The sequence below is a fragment of the Amblyomma mixtum genome, chromosome 8 (genome assembly GCF_055824585.1).
Source record: "Amblyomma mixtum isolate Tamu chromosome 8, ASM5582458v1, whole genome shotgun sequence".
Lineage (NCBI taxonomy): Eukaryota > Metazoa > Arthropoda > Arachnida > Ixodida > Ixodidae > Amblyomma > Amblyomma mixtum.
In genome coordinates, this window is record NC_143019.1 from 118,629,223 (window position 1) to 118,642,741 (window position 13,519).

Here is a 13,519-nt window from a genome sequence, read left to right on the forward strand (position 1 = left end):
CACCAGTACCAAAATGAAAGAAATGAAAGGAGGAAACCGCTGGAGAGGAAAGAGGAAGCCACAAAGCAGGTGGAATATGGAAATTAAGGAGCCATCGAACATCGACGGTCGGCTTCAAGGCAACATAGAGAAGGAACGAAGGCGCAGTTATGTCAAAAGAAAATAGCCCAAATATGGGAATCTTATTGACAAAAGGAACAGCAAGTTCAGGTCCTCGTCCAGGCTCAAATAAGGCAGTCCTCTGATGAATGGCTGGCTGAAGATCGTGAAGCAATTAAGGAGGCCAAAAAAATTCTGGAATCGTATAAGCTGGTTGGGTAAAACAAATCAAAGAAAGCAGGAACAGATTTAAAAATGCTGAGGAAAAATTTTTAGAGGGAGACGACGCTGTGAAATACATTACGTCAGTCATCTCTGCGTCATTTAGCAACGACAATAAGGTTACCTCCCCAAGTGAGGAAGCAACACAGGGCAGAACAATAGAGAACAGCTTAGAACTGACTATTCTTAACTGGAAAAAGGCGGAAGCAAATATTCCGAAAACCACATCCGCAGGGATAGAAGAAATTGCAATTAAGCTGATTAATGAACTTGGTCCAAGAGCCAAGGAAACGTTGATAAAAGCATTGGAGACAGTCATAACAAATAAGCAAACTCCGCACAGCTGGAGACTGCGTAACATGAATTTGTTTTATAAAGCGAAAGGAGATAAGATGAACATAAAATACTTGCCACCGATTACGATAAAATCTGTTATATACAGGCTGGAAATGCAGGCGGTGAAATTAAAAATGCAGTCATGGGTAGAAAGTAATAGGGTATTCGGAGAACCTAGGAATGGGATCTGAAGAAGTATCCGCTTAGATGATAGCCTGTTCGTGCTTACCGAATGCATAGAATTAGCTAAAGCGGAAAACAGACCTCTATATTTCGGGACATTAGCGGTGCATACGACAGCGTGAACAGAAAACTCCTGTGGAACATATTGAAAGATGTGGGTATCAGTTAAAAGGTAAATGAATTTCTAAAGGAAATCTACCGAGAAAATAAAGTTGAAACTACATGGGAACGGATGAAAAGTACCACAAACGTGGGGATACACAAATGATTAAGGCAAAGTTGTCCTCCAAAACCGCTGCTGTTCATGTTTTATGTGATAAATATGGAAAGAGGGCTACAAGAAAGTAATCTAGGTTATAATCTGTCGTATAGATTAGGCGGATATGTAGTTGAGCAGCGTCTGTTGAGTTAAATGTATGTGGATGGTATTGTACTGTTAGCAGATGGCCAGGAAGATATGCAAACTTTGGTTAATTGTTTTGGAGACGAAGAAGATGCCCTAGTTTTCAGTTTTAGGGCAACTAAGTCAGGTGTGATGATTTTCAACGATAAAACTGATCAGGTACTTAAATACAAGGCCACGAAATACCCAGAGTGGTCGAATACAAATACCTCCGGATATGGCTAAAGAAGGGAAGATATACACGGAAAAACATGAGCAGTCTCTTAGGGCAAAAGGGCGAAGAGACGCCGGGATAATCCAGCATAGGGTCTCATGGAGGTACAACAAATATGAAGTACTGAGAGGTATCTGAAAGGAATAATGGTACTGGGGCTTACTTCCGGGAATGCGGTTCTGTGGTTAACGGCAGGAGTTCAGTCCAGATTAGACGTAAATCAGGAAGGTGCTTGAAGATGACCACTACGTGCCCACGGCAAGACCACAAACGAGGGAGTACAAGGGGATATGGGCTGAAAATCCTTCTAAGCACGGGAATCTAAGAGTAAAATACTATATGAAGAACGCGTGATGAAACTGGACGATAGCAGGTGGGCAGCTAACCTGTTTAAATACTTATACAGAAAGAGCGCTGACTCAGAGTGGTGGAAAAGAACTAGGAAACTAACCAGCGTCGATACCTAAAACATTAAGGTTCTGTCCTTTTTCAGAAGATGTCTAAGCACCTGTGCTTTGGCCAGCATCACAACCACCGTTGCCTTGACGTTGTGGTGGGCTTTCCAAAGGTCGCCTCATTCTCTTTTATGTGTGAAGATGACAGCACAATCTTTCGTATAAGACGCCACCGTAAATTCAGTCTGGTATTGTACTCAGTATTTTCCCCCAAAGGCTAGCCAGTTGCGTGATTTACTCGTGGTCTCTTGTTTGCATGTTCGTGGTCCGTGGTCGCGGCAACAGCGGCCACTGCTGCTGCTGCCGCTGACCCTGTGCTGTCATTGGCCATTCTTGCCTTGAGTGCAGCATGGGGTGAAGCTGATGACAGGGAGAGTCTGCGCGTGTACAGAGCAGACCGCTCAGGACGTCGCACGACGAGCTTCTTGCGGTGGGCCAGTACTTCCAGATTGTCGCGCGATGGATGCACAACACAGATTTGCACAGGCAAGAGTACGAAAGCGCGAAGAAACTGAAATTAAGGGCTCCGCTCTTCCTCTTCGTGTTCCTCCTCGTCTTCGTCTGTCATATATCGCGAAAACCTTGTTATAGAATTTATGGCATCAAGACTGCAGAAACAGATCTCCAGTTAACCTACTGATCAGGCAAGCAAAGGGAAATGAAGGGCTTGTTACAAAACACATGAAGGAAGCCAACAACTGTCACCAAATTGTGGAATGAAGAATAGCATGACGACCAACCGCGGATGCAGTACTGCGAGGTCCCTGAATGAAGTCGCAAGTGCAGGTACCGCCCGAAGTACTGAGATGAAGGGTGGGTTGTAGTCAGTACGCGATGCCAAACACAGTGGCAGAGGCTTCGGGACATCGTCGCTCCGATGCATCTCCAGTGCGACCGCAGGTGCGGTACGTCGAACGTTTTTCTTGAGGAGATCCCGGGCTACTCGTCAAGCCGCCACCGCCAAATGCTGACAACCGCCCTTCCCACTCCGAGAAAGCAAGCCGGCGAGTTGGTCCAGCTCACGGAGTAATTCCCCCGCGGTCCAGCTCCGCAAGCACCCGCAGATGGAGTAAGTGCGCTTCGCCAGTCGGTTTATAATCGCGCAAAGTGCAGGGCGGAGGACGAGGGATGAAAACGCTGCCGAGTACGCTCAGTTCAGGCTCACATTTCGGCGTCCTGTAAATACTTGCCGCCGCCAACTGATCGGGAGTTCTTGAAGCCAAGCTGCAAATGCAGGGGCCTCGCATCGGTAACGGGTGAGTTCACTCGCATATAGTGAGTCAGTTCGAAAGAATGCCTCTCGAAAGGATTGTGGGAATGTGTTGGCACGGATGCGCTGTCACGAGCAACGATTACTGGCAACCAACCGATAGGCGGAAAGAGCTCTAGCGAGGAACACCACTTCTGCGAAGCACCGAGAGCACGTGCGTCTTGTTAGAGCGGTAGATCCCCCTCGAGGTCGTTCAGCAGACAAAAGCTTCTCAAGGCTCGGTAGGAAAACTCATTTTGCCAGGAACGGGCAGCATGTCTTATTAAAGAGACAGACCCTGCGGCAATTCAGGCCAAATGGCGCCTTGAAGCCACTTGTAGAGTGGCTTGCGCTGACTGTAGTGTCGCTGGTGTTCCGGCCAATCAGTTACGGATGGTACAGTGATGGAGCTTTGCTAAAACACGTACCAGAAAAAAGAGACGTCAAATGGACGCTTCAAAGCCGTTATTCCGCGCAATTGAGCGAGCGCCGGAATGGAGATATCAAACCACTCCTGTATTTGCGAGGTCGGATAATCGCAGTCAGCCACAAGCTCCGAATGGCACAGAGGCAAGCAAAAAGCAAGGAAGACCCTGATCGCATTCCTGGGATACCCACTGTAGAGAAATCATTGAAGGACCGGAAAATGCCGCGCATGCGAGCCTGTGTGCACGGCTACTCCGTGGACATTGCTATAATACCCGAACGCTATTAAATTGCTGGAAGAATGGGAAGTGCTGATGGGCGACTCTGATGCGAGGAGGCCCTTGCACACGAATGCACAATGTCCGAACTCAGCCAGATCGCCAACGAGATTTCAACAACTTGCCGACCGCAGACTAAGCTGGCTCGAGAGGTCCTAGCGAACCAGGCCCATGCAGATACAAGCCGGCGTCTTTCCAATCCAAGGAGGACGGCGAGCGCCTGCTCGGACGCACCGAGACCCCCACCCCTGCCGGCTACCCTGATTTATGACTGCGGCACTACGGCGCTGCTCGAATACCATGCTGCGGGCGATGCTGGAGACACGGAGCCTCAAAGCGAGGCGTAATCTTCCACCTTCCCCTCTGGCGGTTCCAGGAATGACGCGAGGCAGAGCTGAGGACAGAGCTGCCTGCATGTAGATCAGGTCGGCGGTCGAGGCCATTGTCATCGCCTTGTGCGCGACCCCAGAAGAAGAGCCTGCCAACCCGGAGCCCAGGTTCCTGTCCGCCGGCGTGGACCTGCAAAGGCACCAGAAGGGCACCAAAGGGGGAAATGGTGCGAGACTGCGGCCACGTGGAGGTCAGTATTGAGAGAAGGTGGGTTTGGGAGTTCGTTTTTCCCTCACCCGCCAGAGACAGCTTTCTTGCCCACCATCGCGACAGCACCCCCCTCCCCCTGGTCCCCCTCCCCCTCCACACACACACTAGTTCCCTACGTGCGGCAGCGGAAAACGTGCGGGAGAGGCAGACCTCTTCTCCCTCACTTCTCGTCTTCCGCCGCTTTGGTGGCAGGGTTGACAGGTGATTAGAATAAAAAAGAGCTACAAAACCGTTGAATGTAGCCAAAAAATTAACCAACAAAAGCGAAATATTCATTTTGTAGCCAAAAAAGCAGACGCCCTCAGAAAAACTTATTAGCGCAAAAATAAAAACTTTAGCCTTTATTTAATTGTGTGAAAAAGGCGATAAATCCGAACACAGAAGAAAATATTATTACAACACAGGAATGCTAAAACAGCGCACTTAGTGCCGTTTGACTAGATAAATTCAATTGGAACGCCATTGTGCGAACACATGCGCATAAAAGACCAGTCATACATAGTGCTGTTTACTTTCTTCCCCATTTCTTTTGGTATTACAAATGTAGAGCTGATAGCATCTATCATCCGCAGCCCGAACTTGATTCATAATATGAAAACAAGTAGTTCGTTTGACATTCTGTTTCGCAGATCATTCTTCATGAGAGTTAGTGCAGAAAAGACATGTTCCGCGTCAGCGTTCGATTTCTCAAGCGTTCGATTTCGACTTCTCATTTTCTCAAGCGGTATGCCGAGACTATAAGTAAATACCTCTGCCTGATATATCAAAAATCAATAGACAATTGTAGCCTTTCTGCTGAGTGGAAAGTAGGAAAATTCCGGTACATAACCATGGGAATACTTCATCGGCAGCTAATTATCGACCGGTATCACTTACATGTACATGCTGCAAATTACTGGATCAAATTATTTTGAAATATGTGACAAATTTTGTTGACGTCAATAACTTACTCCCGAGAAACGAACATGGATTTCGTAGTGGCTTGTCAACGTCTACGCAACTAGTTAATATTATGCATTATTTTGCACAATGCCACAACAATCACTCACAAATCGATGCCCTTTTCAAGATCTGTAGAAGGCTTATGACCGAATCTCACATACTAAGCTCCATTTTAATCTTAGAAGTATATTGGGTGAGGGACCCCTGGTACGAGAGATTTATGGTTACCTCTCTGACCGTTATCAATTTGTGCAGTACAACAGTCATGCCTCCAAGTTAGTACCTGTTCTTTCAGGTACTTGAGCCACTCCTGTGTCACTGTCACATGTGTCACTGTTTTTCTATGTACTCCTTGAAGCTATGCTAACCGTGCATTTCTTCCTCATTAACGATTGACCGCGCATTTCTGCAGCATCAGGGTGCTGTCTTGCCGCCGCTTCCAACACGTGGTGATGAGTCGTGATGTTCAGCAGATCGTTTTGTGTGCTGAGAAGGATGCACGTGGTAAAATTTTTTTCACTCTCTTTGGCGATGTCGGCCCGCGGCAACATTGTGCTAAAGCCTCAGTTGTCACACACGCGGCAAGAGGCACATTGTTAGGTCTATGCGCTGGATTAGTGCAGTTGGTTCCGGCTTAAATACTTGCTAATTCCGCAGTCGACGGATCCCTGGGTTGAAGTTTTCTCTGCACTCGCCTCTGAATAAAGTTACCCGAGAACATTTTCTCGAGTATTTCACGGCTTCAGTTCTCCGCCCTCTCTACCAACATGGAATATATTCGACGGGATGTACACAAGCGCCGGAAAAATTATTTATGCATCGCCTTTCCAGCCAGTCAGCTGGTATTTGTGTATCCTCATGGTTGGGCCCATTTCATTTACCTGCGCAGCCTGACCACGCAGAAAGATTTGTTAGTCGGGTGAGCCCGTATTTTGAAAATATCGCACCATAACCACACTTTGGTCGCAAATGGTGACAATGCGAATGCCGCAGCGTGTGCCGATGATCATCTATATATAAAGTTTTTGAGCATTCCTTTTGTTGTTTTTGTGATCGTTACCGGCTGCAAGGAATGGAGACAATAAATTGTTGCCCCAAGTGTGAGAGAAACTTAGCCATACAAGCTCGCTAAGTGAACTTGCTCAGTGTACGTGTGCGTCTCTTCCCGTCTTGGTTTAGCCTTTCGGTGCTTCATTTTTGTTTTCATGTGTATATTTGTCAGCACTGCAATTAGTTCGATGTTATATACGGTGTGATTCCGCGCCATGACTGCGTTGCGCTGTTTTTACATTGGAAAGAACAGTCAGCTTTTCTGTTGACGCGAATTTCTTGCCCATGCGAAGTAGAAAAAAGTGTCCCGAGCAATTTTGTTTCCTGAAACGCCAGCAATGAGTCTCGAAAGATAATAACCAGTTGTCCAGGATATTTCGCAAGCTTTTCTGTAGTGAAACAGTGAAGATTGCAGGGAAATTTTCAGCCTAGAAATCCACTCTGCACTCGGCTGCTGGTAAAATAGACATTGGATACGAATTAACGCTCACTGAGTGGAAACCTAAATTGGGAAGTGTCACTCTGTTGTGTCTCTTCAGCAGACGTAGTTACAAAAAAATGCCTTTGTTTGAACAACATTGTGAGTCGGTATGCTTACTGTGTTATGTACTCGCACGATGTTCTGCATCAACGAATTGAGCAGTGAGGATGCAGTCGCTGCCATTTCAAAATTCTGGGTGCGGAAAGGGAAAGGCTTTTGGCCGCCATACCGAAACTCTTCTCGTTGCCGGAATGCCATAAAAACTCCGATGTGCTTGGGGAGGAATGGTTGGCATACACATGCCGAAACTTTAGCAAATCTAGTACGCTGTCTTTCATCATTGTATCACTGGGGCGTACTGTTATGCAATACTTTTCAAGCTTTGGGTTCGTGGTAGTGGCCGCTCACAAACGCAAGCATGCACATAGCTTTGGAACTGCCCTAGTACTGAATTTTTTACAAGAATTGGCAAAATATTTCTATATCTCCTTGATTCAATGCCTCACAAGTAATTCGCCGCTCTTTCGCTAGAAGTTCATGCTATAGTGATCATCATCAGTTATTGTTGTTGTGCTCATATTTAAATAAAATTAGATGCCACAGCAGCGACCCGCATTGACATAATACGAAACCATTGACGCCTCCTAGGCACTCGACACCTCTTTCCTACCTTTATCATTTTATTATTGCTTATGAATTAATTTTCTACTGAATTAGCGTAATCATCTTATGCTTTAATTAAAGATTGATTTATTTACTTTGATTATATCTCCTTTTATCTCAATCAACCATTCTGGTTTTACAAATATGGCGCTGTTGTTTCTTTCTCGTCCGCTTACTCTATCCCCGTCCCGCCTATTCATCCGTCCAATGTTTTTTCTGACAATTAATTAACTAATTATTCTATATCAATGACTTTTTTATTCGGTACATCATCACTCAGCAAGTTCATTTCAAACTTTATTTTCACTATTTTGCCTATTTTTACATTATTTTGCTGTCAACGGCTGTTTTCCCCTCGACTCACCCTATCGATGTACGAGCTATTTTGACGTCGTTTTGACATTTTTGGCTCGAAATAATTAACTAATCATTCTATCGAATTAATTTTTTAGCGCAGTATCGTCCAACCCCCCCCCCCATCCTCTACTGATCACAGGCATTCGTTTCATGCTACCGCTTTTGAGAACGACACAACTACTGCGGACACCTTTTGCGGACACCTTTTGCGGACATGTTTTGGTGACACGACCCCGCGGACATACCCTAGATATGCGTTCGCATTATTATCGTTGTCATTAGGCAGTTGTTAACGTTGCTTTGCCAGAAGTATATGTTTGCTATTTTCTTCCAGTTTCCCTTTAGCTTAGTCATTTAATATTTAAAATATTGAAACCTTTGCTTGCAGCAAAAAAATTAGGAGTCACTTTGGCGACTAAAGTGGTGCAAGGCGAAAGCCTGAGTACAGCATTCTGCCACGAATGTGGTTGTGAATGATGATTAAAGTGCTGCCAGCGAATGACGCGTCCATTAGCTGTGTGCGTGTGTTACTGATGTGTGGTTAACATGTTAAGCTTCGCCTGTAAGAGTGGAACGCGACAGCGTCTTGCAACGATGCCAGGGAGTCCACAGAACGCCATCGCCAATTCGGCTGTACGCCTTGCTGGACGGTAAATTTATTTTTTGAGGAAAGGAAATGTATCCCTCTCGCATATATGGGTGGACACCTGCACCTCGCCGTAAGGGAAAGGGGGAAGATGGGAGTGAACGAAGACGCCCTATTAGCTAGACGCGCCTTTGTTCATTCCAAAACCATTCAGCTGGCATTACGGAGTGGCTAGCGTGCTCGTATCGCACTCCGGAGACCCTGGTTCGATTCCCTAACTCGACCAATTTCGTTCTCGGTTTTATTGATTTATGCGGTCTAACTAGAAAGTTTAATTAGGCTATTTCATATTTATATTATTGCATTTCTATCCATCGTGTTCTGTCATTCACCTGTCAAATGTTGGAACTGTCTAGGATGTTCGACACAATGTATATAAAACGAGCAACGTCGAACTGAGTGGGGAAGTGCGTGGTGGTGGAGCGACTTTGGCTTCGTACTTATCTGTTTTTTTCAGCAGCGCCTCCTTCCGCGGACGCTGTTGTCGCTGCGACGCGCGTCCTTTTCTTTTCCTCTTTCTTCTGACCTCTTCATTTTCCTCTCTCTTAATTAGGCTAATCGATTAATTAAGCAATTAACTAAACTCAGTCCCACTTACTTGGAGCATCACTATACGATCCCTTCAATTGGTTGCATGGTTACTAGCCAAAGTACAATTGGCCCCATTTGAAATTCGCGCACTGTGACGTCACGAGCATTTCGACCAATTGAAAAGCGTGACATTTTCTGTCGACAACTCCTGCTTACAACGATGAGGCATTAAAGGCTTCCGCCTTAAAATATGGTGACGCAAACCGAAGATAAAAACTCGAAGAGGTGTCACATTTCAAGGCTGATGAAGAAAAAGCTATGAAAAGAACGCCCATCGAGAAGGTGATTTATGAAATTAATTCAAGTTTTGCTGCTCAAACGTGTTCGCATAGTATGTTTACATTTTCTATTTTAATCGTTAGTCACGCTGTGCAGGTATATTTGTAAATGTTCCTGTAGCATGCAACTGAAGTACTGAAATGATTGCACTAAAACAATTTTCAACGATGCAGTGTCGGATGAAGAAGCCGGCAGTGAAGTTCTGTGGGAAACAGAAGGGTCTTTTTGTCTCTAGCGAAAGTGACGAAGGTTACGAAAGCAGCGGCAATCGCCGCTTACCATAGGCTGTTGCTGTGCATCATTACTGTTCATAAAATCTGTTAATCAAAATCACCAAACGCCTTTGCGGTATATCTGAGTGCTTATTTTGCGACGAGTAAAAGCTTCGCTCGTTTTTTAATTCTGACCAGCAGTCCATTTCTAGTCCATTTTTGCTGGAGGTGTTCCAATGTGTTTTATATTATACTGCTTCTGTTCACTTGAAGGCTTCTCAAGAGCCTGAAAAAATGGTGACGGAGCGGAATAAAAAAAATGGCTGAGGCTTAGCTAAGGTTAAGCCTAGTCAGATGCGAAGCATAATGATGGCTAGGCTTGGTAATACTTGGCTTTCCTTGGTTGAATACTTGGTCATTTTAATACAACCACTAGAAGCCTTCGTCGTGGGGGAAGACAACGGCATGGCTACAGCGGAACGCCGACTAACCCCGAGACGCGCGTTGGGTGAGCGCCTGGATTGCCACGGAAGCCGCGTCCGCCTGCCCGGTGGAGCGAGCGTTTCACCTACACCGAGTGTGAACGCGCGTTCGAAATGCGCGGGAATGCCGTTCGAGGACATTCCGGCGTCTGTGCGATGGCATCGTTCTCCCTCTCCCAGCGCGTCACGGCGATCTGTCGTGACGTCATCATGTCACGTGGTGTGGCATCATCGTGTCGCGTAATTTGGAGGCGCACAACCACAGCGACGGCGCGAGGTGGGCCCCCGTTTCTCCACTGTCGTGACGTCATCGTGTCACGTGGTGTGACGTCATGTATCACGTGATTTGGAGGCGCACAACCACAGCGACGGCGCGAGGTGGGCCCCCGTTTCTCCACTGCCGTCACGTCATCGTGTCACGTGGTGGGACGTCATGTATCCCGTGATTTGGAGGCGCATAACCACGGTGAAGGGCTGAAGCGGTAGCTAAAGTAGTATGCTTCGCATAAAAACTGATGACATGGATAGTGCATGCCCAAGAAAACGCTCCAGTAGAATCTGCTGCAAGTGCAGAGACCCTGCAGCATTTGCCACTTACAACTGTTGAAGTTATGGCAGGTCTGATACATCTTCTGCGTGGCCAAAAAAACAGAGGTTCGTGGCAAGTTCATTTTAACCTCATGTCAGTTGTGCTAACTGGCACACAGAAGTCATAGCGCAGTAACCACCGATGACAAGGCGAGGACAGAAGTGTTGCAGAGTTAGCTGCTAAGTGCAAGGACGCGGAATCAAATTCTAGCTGCCATAGCCTCATATGTGGAAGAATGCGTGAAAAAAAGAGCGCTATGCAAAAACAGTGGACACTGATGTATGCACGGTCATTTTAAATAACCCAGAACCCTTCACTATGATGTCTCGCAGCCCACGCACTGAATTGGGTCAACAAAGGTCTGATAGAAATACAAAATCCCTGCATTTTGATGGCTGTGCTTGCGAGTCAAGGACTTATTAGCTAATAAAACACTAATTGGTTACCCATTTTTGAAGATAACTTTAGCGCACTGTCAAACATGATTTCCGTTTTTTTCTCAAATTTCGCACCTTTTTTCAATTGGAGAGCCTTGCCAGAACTATATGCTGCGACATATGACGGAGCGGTGCATCACAGATGACCTTGCGAATGACTATTTCCTGACGGGCCGAAAGGGCAATAATTCTTTCTTGGACTTGATTTTTATTAATGTATTAATAGCTTTGTACCTGTTCGCTTTACTACTGACGAAATTAAATTCTGCAAGAGTTTTCATTTGCCACTTCGCCAATTGAATCCACCATGAAAAAAAAGCAGAAAATCGAGCAGTTCCCACGTCACAATATCCATTAAGTCAAGAGCAAGCAGCCTTGCAATCATAATTTTACGGTGGTGCACCCACACACAAAATGATTTGGTTTGGTTTATTGGGGTGTAACGTCCCAAAGCAACTCGGGCTATGAGAGTCGCCGTAGTGAAGCACTCCGGAGACTTCGACCACCTGAGGTTCTTTAACGTGCATCGACATCGCACAGTTCACGGGCCTCTAGAATTTCGCCTTCAACGAAATTCGGCCGCCGCGGGCGAGATCGAACCCGCGTCTTTCGGGTCAGCAGGCGAGCGCCGTTACCACTGAGCCACAGCGGCGGGGCTCACACAAAATGGTATTTTGCGAGCAATTTGTAAGGTATATTCGCAGAATCATTTAATTTAACTAGTTTATAGAACCAGATAATTTCGTGGCTCAAAAAGTTGGTCGCACCGTAGGCCTGTTGAGCAGGAATAGATAAACGTTTCCTCCATCAGTAAAGCTTTTTTTTTGTAACGAACTATTTGCCTCTCACATATACGATTACCATAATGTAAGGGGCTCGACCACGGATTACATTATTAATAATCTGCGATTATTACAAAAAAAAATCTTGCATGTTATTGAAAAGCCACCGTATAAATTCAGCAATGAAATTTTCATACGAAAAGGTCTCAGGCAGGGAGACACAATTTCGCCAATGCTATTCAAAGGTTTTTTACTGGAGCTATTTCGACGCCTGAATTGGGAACAGTTGATGATAAGAGTTCATAGAGAATACCAAAGTAATGTACGATTTGCTGATGACATAGCCTTGCTAAATTACTCAGGACATGAGCTGTAAAACGTGGTCAATGAGTTAGAAACGCAGAGTAGAACGGTGGGTCTGAAAATTAACATGAAGAAAACCAAAGTAATGTTCAGCAGTGAAGCAAGGGAACAGCAGTTCACAATTTGCAGTGAGGGGCTGGAAGTAGCAAGGGAAGGTGTACCTAGGGCAGGTTGTGACCGCTGATCCGGATCATGAGAGGAAAATAACTGGAAGGATAAGAATGAAGCGGAGGGCATATGGCGGGTTCTCTCCGATCACGAATGGCAGTTTATTATATTTCCCAAGAGAAAAGTATACAACAGCTGTCTCTTACCTGTACTCTCCTATGGGTCAGAAACGTGGAGGCTAACGAAAAGGGTTCCGCGTAAGTTAAGGACAACACAGCGACCTATGAGAAGAAAATTATAGGTGTAACATTAAAAAATCGGAAGCGGGCGGAGTGGGTGAGGGAACAAATGTAGCTTAATAAAAACCTAGTCCGAATTAAAAGGAAGAAATGGGCATGGGCAGGGCCTGTAATGCGAAGGCAAGCTAACCCCTGTTCTTTAAGGTCGACGGGGTGGCTTCCAAGAGAAGACAAGCGGAACAGGGGGCGGCAGAAAGTTAGGTGGACGGTTGATATTAAGGAGTCTGTGGTGAGAGGATGACCGCAACTGGCAAATGACAGGGTTAATTGGAAAGACATGGGAGAGGCTTTTGCCCTGCAATGGGCATAGTCAGTCTGATGATGATGATGGCGGTAGATGTAGCACACTGAGCCTGTTTTTGAAATATATAATGTTCTTAAAATTCAGCAAATGTGTAATCAGACTATTAGAGCAATTTTATTTAAGTTCTCGAAGATATTGCATAACATTCACTGAATTAGCAATCTTTCAATAATTCGCAACAGCACGACGGCTCGTCATACAAATGTGTCCATAATCGCGAAGTTCCGAAGTAATTATGGCCATCAAATGCTGCAGTGTCGCTTACCCTAACTTCTACATAGTTTTCCAATAGATGCATAGAAAGTGGTCATGAAATTTTAACCCTATTTAAAGTGTTCCACCACTTCCTGTAAATTTTTCGCTGCATTGGTACCGCTTTTTTTAAGTATTCACGGCTTTTGATCGTTGCGTTATACACGTTTTTGCGGTTATTGTATTGTACCGATTATGATCTGTCACCCAGTGAAAG